Below are 12297 nucleotides of genomic sequence, written 5' to 3'. Positions count from 1 at the left end.
ATAATTACAGCTCCTCTAAAAAGATAGCTGTGACTAATAAGCTTTCATGACTTTCTCCCAGCCAGCAACCAGACCACTTGCATCATTTAACCTCTCTTGGTCTCCCACCCCACCCCCCCCCCCCCTCCCCTTCACATCACAGCATTTCTTAAATTCTCTCCATCCATCCCCTTTCTCTGCAATTTAGGACATGTTCAGTTTCTTGTATCAATGAAAGATCATTGACCTGAAACATTAACCCTGTTAAAAAATTAAATGACAAAGGACTCAGGCCTGAAACGTTGGTTATATTTTACTTCCTATGGATGCTGTGTCGTGTGCTGAGTTTCTCAAGCACATTTGTGCATTGCAATATTATCTTTGTTTCCACACATTCTGTCTCATCCTTTGAGCATTTTCAGTTTTTATTTTGAAATACTGACATCTGCACTAATTTGATGCAGATGTGATCTGATATTTGTCTGTATCTGATGATTTGTTTTTATTTCAAATTTTAGTTCCATCAATCTATCTGCAAATCAAATTCGACCTGCCTTATCCAGATTGGGAAAAAAGGAAAATGTTTCATCCAAAATTTTCCTTCCCATTTGATTAGCTTTGAACAATTTTATAGGTGGTGAAATCTGGATGGGAGAATTAGTGATAGCTTATCACAGAAATGGGAGTTTGAAGATGAAATTTCTAAAGTACAGGCATATGATTCTCACTTTTGTAACTTAGACGAGATTCCACTTCCTAAACATAAATAATGGCTCACCAGTTTACTATTGCAATACACTGGATCCAGAATTAATAGGCACAGCTGTAACTAAGTTCAACATTGTTACTGCAGTGAGAGGAAGGTGTTGAATGAAAGGCATGTTTCTGCCATTTCACAGAGATGGCAGTCATTATGTTAACATACTTAGTGGGTTGTTGTAGTTTCTTTGAGAGCGGTCTGTGAAGAGATCACTTGCATAGTGTGGTTTAGCACAGTGGTTTTCAAACTGTCCCCTAAACTCACACTGCTCTCTGATTAGTAAGGGATTGCATAAAGTGGTATGTGAGTGAGAAGGGAAAGTTGAGAACCATTGCTCTAGACCAGGGGTGTCAAACTCAAATTCACGGAGGGCCAAAATCAAAAACTTGGACTAAGTCGAGGGCCAAACTAAATATTTATTGAAAATTTTCAACAACATCTGCATGTTTTCTCTTCTTTCAACATATGTAATGTTAAAATTTTTCTTATTAAAATAAATGTTTAATAATAGTTTTGGATAAACTCTTTCCTGAAGCATTAACAAATGAGAAATAAAATATTCAATAAATAATATTTCTCTATAGAGGATTTGTCAAATGTTGCTAGTGTGCTGTCGAATAGTAAAATCTGAGGGCTATTGAGAATGTGGGAGAATAACATGATTCCTGAAACAATCAAATGGGTGACTGATTGTGGGCATGAACTCTAGCAGGGTAATTTGCCATGCCCTTTTTCCATTGGTACAGATATCCTTTGATTTACACACTTTTCAAGTTTTATGCCTAATGAGCTTGTAGGTGCAGGACCATTTTTAACCAGGAATATATTTATCACAGTGACATGAAACTATTGGAAGGTCGTTTTATCCTGAGATTAAAGTTCATAATCCTTACTCAGGCCTGTGTGCGGGAGGGCGGGGTTTGCGGGCAATCGGGTTGGGCAACGACAGTGCGGGGGCATTGGCTCTCGCTGCAGGGCGGCATCTCGGCGGATCAGCGGCCCCGTCACCGTGAGTCGCGGGTCGGCCTGCGGCAGGGAGGGGGAGTGGGCAACGGTCCTGGCAAGGTCAGGCCCGAGGCCTCCGGTTCCGGGCGCTGGGAAGTGGCCTTGGCTTCCCCTGACACCTGCCAGGCCCCAAAACCAGAGTCCACGGTGAGACCCTGCAACGTAAACAGAGGAGGTGGGGGCGATTAGCGGGCTGACGCCAATGCATTCTGGGTTTTATAGTATTAGCTGTGCATGTGCTATACTGCCGCCGTGGCCAGCGGGCCACCTCTAATACATTTTTGAAATGATGTTGCGGGCCCAATATAATTATATCGCGGGCCAAATTTGGCCCGCGGGCCAGAGTTTGACATGTGTGCTCTAGACCCAATTGTTACTGAAATATTTTGTTAAGAAAAATTGTCATGGGCCTATTTCTTTGGAATTATGAAACCGTGCACATATCAAGGCAATTGGGTACAATTAAAATGTGGTTTTCAAACTTTTTCTTTCCACTCACATACCACCCTATGCAATCCTTACTAATCACTTGTGGCATTAGGGAATACTTAAGGTGGAATGTGAGTTTAGGGGGGCAGTTTAAAACCACTATCAGAACTGATGACAAAAGAGGAGGAATGATAAAATGAGCATGAAATAAAGGTGTACATTTTTTTGTTTAATGTGTCTTGCATTTTTTTCTTTAAAATGTCCACATGAAGTAAATTTGGATAAAATTCTTTTAAATTATTTTTCTAATTGATGCAACATAATCATAAACACTTTTATCAGGAATATTTTTATGATTTGGTTGCATGAATGGAGAGGCTTTTTTTCTCCCCACACCTCCCAGGCCATTAAAAAAAATCTCAACCAATATTTCCTTTATAGGATGCAGAAGTAACAGGTTTAAATAAACAGCAGTATTCATAGTAAATATGATGCAATTGCCCAAGACAAACAGACTAGTCCTCAACCAGAAGATGTAATGAATGCCCTCCATTCACTCTAACCATTTTTTTCTATTACTGGTATATTATGTGATCCACCATAAACTGTCTGCATTGATGCTAACCTCAACATCCTGACCTGTCACTGTCTGAAGGTAAGAGCTGAATTCCACATCCCCTCCATTATAAACAAGGGAAAATTTTGCCTGCATAATCAGTACGCTCTCACTACTCCGTAGAGCTTATTTTCCTATAAAAGAAATGCAATTAAAGAGAAAGGCAGAAAAATGTTTGATCGGCTTTACCAAACTGTTCTGATAATGAACTGACATTTAATCATTGCAATTTAAATTTATATTTTCAACAAATTGTTTTATGTGTGCAACATATTACTTTTAAATGATTTGACAATTAATAACAATCTCTATTGTTGATTTCAAGTAGTTTAGTACTCTCCCCCATGTTTTTGCTTTTAAGCTTATTGGGAGTCAATGTTAAAACAAGTCCTTCACTTTGCATGTCTGGCAATACATTTTTGCACTCGGAAAGAGAACACAAGAAGAATGCAATCACTCCCTCAAAAATCACTTCTACTGGCTGATATAACTTTTATAGTAATAATTTTCATCCTTTTGTTAATATCTGCACTTAACTCTTCCTCTTCTTCGCCTTAGGTCAAATATGTCTTTCACATAGGACTCTCCTCCCTGCATTGCACCATTTTGAGATCAAAAGGGTGATTTTCTGAGTATGTAGAAGTGACCTCATCAATTGATGGTGCTTTTTGCAATATTATGGGCAAATTGCCTGCATTTACTGGTCTTTCTTTGGCTTGGCTTCGCGGACGAAGATTTATGGAGGGGGTAAAAGTCCACGTCAGCTGCAGGCTCGTTTGTGGCTGACAAGTCCGATGCGGGACAGGCAGACACGGTTGCAGCGGTTGCAGGGGAAAATTGGTTGGTTGGGGTTGGGTGTTGGGTTTTTCCTCCTTTGCCTTTTGTCAGTGAGGTGGGCTCTGCGGTCTTCTTCAAAGGAGGTTGCTGCCCGCCAAACTGTGAGGCGCCAAGATGCACGGTTTGAGGCGTTATCAGCCCACTGGCGGTGGTCAATGTGGCAGGCACCAAGAGATTTCTTTAGGCAGTCCTTGTACCTTTTCTATATTATATATTATTTCTTTCTTAGCTTAAAACAATAAACAGGTGATGTGTATCGTGCTACAATCTATTCCAATCTCCTGAAAAAAAAATCACACATTTTGACAAAAAGTCATGAAAGTTAGAATGATCTGTGCAGAGATTCATCTGTTAATATGAAGCATTACATAAGTGGTAAGTGCCACACTGAATGCTGGGAAAGCAGTGATACGTTAAAGATGCTTTCTCCACAAAGATCCAGACAAACTGAGAGAGAATGTGGGAAAGAGAGGAAAATGTGGAGGAGGGGTTAAACAGGAATCTCTAATCTCTGCAGCCACCACTAATGCTTTATCCTGACCCACAAACGGCTTCACAAAACTACAAAGCATGGGCTGATCAGTCTGGCAGACAGTTCATCACCATCTTCTGTAGCGCAGAAAAGCTACTATGTTTGAGAGGTGATACAACATAGCCCCAGCAACAAAATAACTAGGCTGTGAACAAGACATCAATTTCACAGTAAGAATCCTTTAACCCTTTCTGATCAATGGCAACATTTGCACTTTGTTACTTTAGTAGCAAACCAGCATAGGTCATAGGTTGAATTTAATGTATAAATCTTGTACACTAATCCCTAAAACAGGCACTGTGCCTGTGATGACATCATTGGGTGTGTGATGGATTGGAAGTAACGTCAGCCAACCCAAAGGAACTCATGCACAGAAGTTCCTGGACCAGGTTTCCCGTGAACCAGAAATGCTCACTTCCATTATCAATCCCTGGGAAAATGGCATTGATATATTTAACTTAAACAGGAAAGTCTGCAGATACAAAGATTGTAGTACCATGGACAAAAGTGCCTGAGAAACTCAGCAGATCACGCAGCATCTCTAGGAAGAAAAGGGTAACCAAGTTTCGGCCTGACCCCTTAATCAAGGTATGAGCAAAAAGCAGGTTGGTGCTTGAAAAAAAAGGTGTGGGAGGGGAGGAGTTAAGGGAGGAAGGAGGAGGAGCACAAGCTAACAATGGATAGAGGTGAGAGGGTAGAAGAGAAATATGCTGACAAGTGATAGGAAGACTAACTCCATTGTACATGGGCCAAATCCAGGCAAATGGAACTTCGTTAAATTTAAATCTTTTTAAAATTTTAGACATACAACACGGTAACAGGTCCTTCTGGCCCATGAACCCATGCTGCCCAACAATCCCCATACATTTTGAAAAATGAGAGGAAACCGGAGCACCCAGAGGAAACTAACACAGACACAGGAAGAAACAAACAAACTCCTTCCAGACAAAGCTGGATTTGAACCTGTGTTGCTGGCACTGTAACAGTGTTGCACTGACCGCTATGCTAACGTGCCATCATGGTTATGTGCAAGATTGAGAAAGGAAAAGCATGGATAATTGGAAAATATTTTGCCCACTGCATTCATCTTCTTTGTTTGGGCTAATACATCTAACTTCCAATGCCTTGAGTGGGAAACTGTTGTGGCACAGATTGTGCAGATTGCTCACTGATGAATGCTCATTGTCCTGTCAGTCTGAGGCGTGATCTTAAAAAGATAAACAGAATCATGAATTGTCTAGATAAGGCAAAATAGTCAGTCTTTTCCCTAGTGTAGGGGAGTCCAGAACTACATCTCAGGTGCAAAGGGAAAGATTTAAAATGGGACCTGAGGGGCATGTTTTTCACATAGGTCTATGGAACAAGAGAAAGGTGTAGAATTGGGTGTAATCATAACATTTAAAAGACATGGATAGGTAAAATTTAAATGGATAAGAACCAAACTAAGGCAGATGGGACTTCTTCAGATAGCCAACTTGTTTGGCAAGGAAAAATTAAGTCAAAGAGCCTGTTTCCATATTGTATATCATATCTAGTGCTAACAAATTGTTGCTCAATTACATAACTAACACTAAATGTTGAACAGACACAAATGACCATGCACTTTGCAGCAGGACTCTAATACAACTTGTGCAATTTAAAGAGAAAGGTCTTTATTTGGCTTGGCTTCGCGGATGAAGATTTATGGAGGAGTATGTCCACGTCTGCTGCAGGCTCGTTGGTGACTGACAAGTCCGATGCGGGACAGCCAGGCACGGTTGCAGCGGTTGCAAGGGAAAATTAGTTGGTTAGGGTTGGGTGTTTCCTCCTTTGTCTTTTGTCAGTGAGGTGGGCTCTGCAGTCTTCTTCAAAGGAGGTTGCTGCCCGCCGAACTGTGAGGCGCCAAGATGCACGGTTGAAGGCGATATCAGCCCACTGGCGGTGGTCAATGTGGCAGGCACCAAAAGATTTCTTTAAGCAGTCTTTGTACCTCTTCTTTGGTGCACTTCTGTCTCAGTGGCCAGTGGAGAGCTCGCCATATAACACGATCTTGGGAAGGCGATGGTCCTCCATTCTGGAGACGTGACCCACCCAGTGCAGTTGGGTCTTCAGCAGCGTGGATTCGATGCTTGCGGACTCTGCCAGCTCGAGTACTTCGATGTTGTTGACTAAGTCATTCCAATGAATGCTGAGGATGGAGCGGAGACAGCGCTAATGGAAGCATTCTAGGAGCCGTAGGTGATGCCAGTAGAGAACCCATGATTCGGAGCTGAACAGGAGCGTGGGTATGACAACGGCTCTGTACACGCTGATCTTTGTGTGTTTCTTCAGGTGATTGTTTTTCCATACTCTTTTGTGTAGTCTTCCAAAGTCGCTATTTGCCTTGGCGAGTCTGTTGTCTATCTCTTTGTCGATCCTTGAATCAGATTAAATGGTGCAGCCGAGGTAGGTAAACTGGTTGACCGTTTTGAGTTCAGTGTGCCCGATGGAGATGTGGGGGGGATGGTAGTCATGGTGGGGAGCTGGCTGATGGAGGACCTCAGTTTTATTCAGGCTGACTTCCAGGCCAAACATTTTGGCAGTTTCCGCAAAACAGGACATCATGCGCTGGAGAGTTGGCTCTCAATGGGCAACTAAAGTGGCATCGTCTGCAAAGAGTAGTTCACAGACAAGTTGCTCTTGTGTCTTGGTGTGAGCTTGCAGGCGCCTCAGATTGAAGAGACTGCCATCCGTGCGGTACCAGATGTAAACAGCATCTTCATTGTTGAGGTCTTTATGGCTTGTTTCAGCATCATACTGAAGAAGATAGTAAAGAGGGTTGGTGCGAGGACACAGCCTTGCTTCACGCTGTTGTCAATGGAGAAGGGTTCGTAGAGCTCATTTCTGTATCTGACCCAACCTTGTTGGTTTTCGTGGAGTTGGATAACCATGTTGAGGAACTTGGGGGGGGGAGGGTATCCGAGGCACTCTAGTATTTGCCAAAGCCCTTTCCTGCTCACGGTATTAAAGGCTTTGGTGAGGTCAACAAAGGTGATGTAGAGTCCTTTGTTTTGTTCTCTGCACTTTTCTTGGAGCTGTCTGATGGCAAAAATCATGTCAGTAGTTCCTCTGACTACTTCAGCCCAGTTCTTCAGCCCGGTTAAAGAGAAAGGTACACACTTGTAAATTTGGTGTTGATTGATTTAGAGTGTTGGTTAGAAAAAGCATGGAATGGTCCAAACTTCCTCAGAGTGGGCAAAATCTACCAGGAGTGATTTGACAGGTGTTTGATGATAAGAATGCCCACTACTTAGAGACTCAGGTCTCATATTAGTCATTACTTTTTGTGGTGCTACCACTATGTATTTTGATGTATGTATGTGCTGGCCTGCCCCCTGAACCTGTGACTCCTCCCTCCCAGATATTCGCCATAAAGGATGTTATGCCCAAACTTCTCCCTCAGCACCTGCCTTGGAGCTGGGCCAGCAACATGCAAACTGTGCTGACACTTTAAGGTCATTAAACCCTATTAATCACAACTCTGTCTGATTGTGGGTGATTGGTAGAAAATAATTTAATCACCTTAAAGAGTCAGCACAGCTTGCATGTTGCTGGCCTGGTTCCAAGGCAGGCACAACATGGTCTAAAACTAAAGCCTATTAATCACAATTCTCTGTCAGATTTTGGTTGATTGGTAGTACAATTTAATCACCTTAATTTTAGACCATGGACAAGGTAGTACAAGCAGATAAATTTGACACCGATCCTAGGGATCTGGAGGCCTTGACTAAATGCGACCAGTGGGTGCACTGCCTCAACGCATTCATGAGGCACAATGACATGCTGAGAGAAGATAAGAGGGAAGTGCTCTTTGCTCAGGTTGACCACCAGGTTTTCCAAATGATAAGAAACTTTACTACTTACTCTGAAGCAATTGGGTTCCCCACATCGTCGACATGATCAACGAGATCACCCAGTTCCAGGTTTCTCAACCATTGACCTCAAGTCGGTATACCATCAACTGCCCATCTGGCCAGAGGACAGCCGGTGCACTGCCTTTGAGGTGGACGTCTGCCTCTACCACTTTCTCTGAAGGGTGATGGATTGGATAGTCAACGAAAATTGACTCAAGGCCACATGTCCCTACTTGGACAATGTGACCATATGCGACCATGACCAGCAGGACCATGACACCAACCTCCACAAGTTTCTCCAGGCAGCCAAAAGCCTCAATCTGACCTATAAGCAAAAGAAGTGTGTCTTTAGGAATTCACAGCTGTCCATCCTGGGCTGCATGGTAGAGAATGGTGTCATTGGGCTAGACCCTGACCACATGGGCCCCCTGTTAGAACTCCCATTACCTCAGACCCTCAAGGCCCTGAAAAGGTGCTTGGGCTTCTTTTCCTATAAAGCCCAGTGGCTTCCGAATTACACAGACAAAGCCTGCCTCCTGGTGATATCGGCCACTTTCCCCTGTCAGCAGAAGTCCAAATGGCATTCACATGCATCAAGGGCGACATTGCCAAGATGATGATGCATGCTGTGGATAAATCCATCCCCTTCCAGGTGGAGAGTGACGAGTCCGACTTCACCCTGGCCGCCACGCTCAACCAGGCGGACAGGCCCATGGCATTTTTTTCCAAAACCCTCCAGGGCCCTGAACTCCAGCACTCAGTTGTCGAGAAGGAGGCCCAAGCTGTAGTGCACTCCCTGGCGGGAATACCATTCACCTTGCTGACTGACCAATGTGCAGTCGCTTTTATGTTCAACAACAAACAGGGGGAAAATTTAAGAATGACAAGAACCTGAGGTGGAGAATTGAGCTACCCATCTTGCACAAGACACTGCTGGGGAATCAACAGCTGTGCCACAGCAGACCCTGCATCTGTCACAGTGACAGACGAGACCACTAGACAGGCTGCAATGAACACTAAACCACACCACCCTGTCGAACTTTGTTTAAAAAAGAGGGGTAAATGTGGTGCTACCACTATGTATATAGATGTATGTACGTACAGTATGGGCTGGTCCGCCCCGTGAACCTGTGACTCCTCCCTCCCAGACATCCCCATAAAGGCTGTTTCGCCCAAACCCCTCCCTCAGTACCTGCCTTGGAACCAGGCCAGCAACATGCAACCTGTGCTGACACTTTAAGGTGATTAAAGCCTATTAATCACAATTCTCTGCCTCAATGTGGTTGATTGATAGTATGTTTTTGAAATGCATAGACAGAATAAAGGAAAACCAAATGGTGATGATGCACTGCTGCAAAAGGGCAGAGCAGTTGCAAGAGGGCCTACCCATCAATGGTTCTTTCAGCAGCGATAACTTTATATTCACTTCAGCAAGGAACAATGCACAAGAAACCAGTGATTCAATAGTCATCACTAAAAGAGGTCACATGCTTCTGCTGCAACAGGTCAAAGCCAGTTTTTACTGGACGTGCCATGGATGAGCAGGGTTCCCAAAGTGCCTCGGGTGGTGACACCTTCCTAACACTTTGGGGATTCATAATCAGAGTTTGAAGAGGTGTGAATTGGATGCCCTGAGCTCGGGTTCACCACTGGAGAAGTTCTCTCTTGGAAGGGATTTCAGTGAAAGTCTCTCTCTCACTGCTCCTCATCTTCACTCTCTATTGCCATCTTACCTAGAAGAAGGGCTCTGACCCGAAATGTCAGTTTACCTCTTATGGATGCTGCAAGACCAGCTGAATCCTCCAGCATCTGTGTTTTTACTTTTCTTTGGCTTGGCTTTTGTGTTTTACTGTCAACAAAGGATTAATGTAATTGAGAGGTTCAGATACACATCTAGAGACACAGGAGGTGACAGGATCTATGGACACCATATGTCTCTGAAGGACTTGCTTTTGCTTCTCTTTCTTGTCTTGATAATAATACTTCTGTGTGCCTTTTCAGGGAAACCCAAGGAAAATCTTTCTTGTGTATTTACAACAATAAACAGAATCTTGAAGCTCCACATCACACTGATTTGAAAATATACAATGACTTCCTTCATGGCAGTGGAATTCCTTAGCCAACAACATTATAGGAGTACCATATTAGAATGGCTGCAGTAATACAAAAAAGTGGTTCACCACTACTTTATAAAAAGTAATATGGCAATAGCAACAAATGACGACTTGTCAACAACACCTACAAACTGAAAAATGGATATAAAACAAGGTGTGTAAATAATAAGTAACTACAGGTGCAGTAAGCTTGGAGAATGAATGTGTTCATTATACTCTGTATGCACAGGACGCTGTACTAACAAACCTTGAGGAATCAACATCCACAGTGTGTTTATTTAATTCTGTCCAGTCTTAAGGAACTTGTCCAAACCAATTACCACAGTTTATTTGCATCTTTCTTGACCTCCAAAAATAAACTATTAAACAGTTGCAATTACTTAAAAAACTTAGAATTCAACGACTTTAAGTACATTCATCTGACGCACTATTCAAAGGCTTAGCGGGGCCACATTTCATACATTCTGGATAGAATTTGACCCACATTCTTATCTCCAATCTTTCATTCACTTCATCAAATACCTCAATAATCTTCCAGCTTTCTGTCAGTAAATGTATCGCCTTGCTCTCCAGACTCCAGTTCATTCCTTATTTATTTTTGACCATTTTTCATTTATTGGTTAATAAGGCAGTTATAGATACCTTACTGTGAACGAGGAAAGCTATCAAATCACAAGTGACTTACTTATTCTTCATTTGGCCTGTGTATGACACAACAGCTTCAAAACTGGAAGTTGCATTGCTCCTGAGGTTATCAGCTTTAATTTATTTTTCTCTCAAATGATTAAAGTTCAAAATCTGTGGGATATTAACACACAAATTGTTCAATAATAATTTCTTTGGAATTGCAGCTTAATGAGGAATAAATTTGTTGATGTGCGAATGTCTGTTAGAAAGTATAGAATATAATTTCATTGCAACAAATAACCCTTTTTGAATGCTAACATAACTTAAAACAATGTCACACTTCATTTTGGTTAAAAGCAAATCTGACTTGTTTAAAAATACCTAAGTATTGTTCTCCTTTCACTTCTGTCTTTCTCATTTTATATTTTAACAGGGAAAGAAAAGCCCATGGATTATCATACATATTTCACTGCATTACAGAATGCACCATGTGCAGGGTTTGTCATATCATGGAAATTCTAAATCTAGCTTAATGAAGCAGAAAATTTTGATATGGCAAAATACATTGGCACCAAGAAACATTGCAGAAATATTTTTTGTAATAATGCAAATCAAGATGTAGAACACAATTTAAAAGCTTTTTCTTCATGCAACTTAAAATTCGAATGATGTTCCTTCTGCCAACAGCATTCGGAAAAGAAATCACAATTCTGATTTTGAAAGGAGAAATTTCATCTACACTCTGTGGATAACATCTGGTTTAAAATTCAGTTATATAATACTTCTTTGAGAATTATGCAAATATGTAGCTTAGAAGTGACTCATGAGAAGAGAACGTTGAAGCATATTAGGCTCAAACTGATGGTTTTATCTAAAGAAAAGTAGTTATAATGATGAAGGAACTGATAAAATGAAATATATTAGATACCAATACTTACCCAAATAAGCATCACTACACACAATAGAAAAAAGCCTTTTGACACACTGAATCAACTATTAACCTCTCAATTACATTAATCCTTTGTTGAGAGTGAAACACAAAAGCCTGCAGATGCTGTGATTGTAGTAAAAACACAGATGCTGGAGGTCTCAGCTGGTCTCGCAGCATCCATAAGAGGTAAAGATATATAATGACATTTCGGGTCAGAGCCCTTCTAGGTAAGATGACAGCAGAGAGTGCAGATGGGGAGCAGTGAGAGAGAGACTTTCACTGAAATCCCTTCCAAGGGAGAACTTCTCCAGGGTAGGCATGCCTCAAAAAGATTTTGCAGTGGAGCTATGGAATGAAGTAGAACACAAATGTCTGCAGACACTGCAATTGGAGTAAAGACAGAGAGCTGCTAGACAAACTCAGTAGGTTTCGCAGTGTCCACAGGAGGTTTTGGGTCTGAGCCTGATATTACACTTAAACTTTGTTGATCCCATTATTTATTATTCAGCAACTGCCCTGTAAATTCTACCAATCACCCACACACTAGGGGAAATTTACAGTGGCCAATTAACCTACCAAATGCACATCTTTGAAA

Source organism: Narcine bancroftii, chromosome 3 (genome assembly GCF_036971445.1).
Source record: "Narcine bancroftii isolate sNarBan1 chromosome 3, sNarBan1.hap1, whole genome shotgun sequence".
In the NCBI taxonomy this organism is placed as follows: Eukaryota; Metazoa; Chordata; class Chondrichthyes; order Torpediniformes; family Narcinidae; genus Narcine; species Narcine bancroftii.
This window is presented reverse-complemented; position numbering follows the sequence as displayed.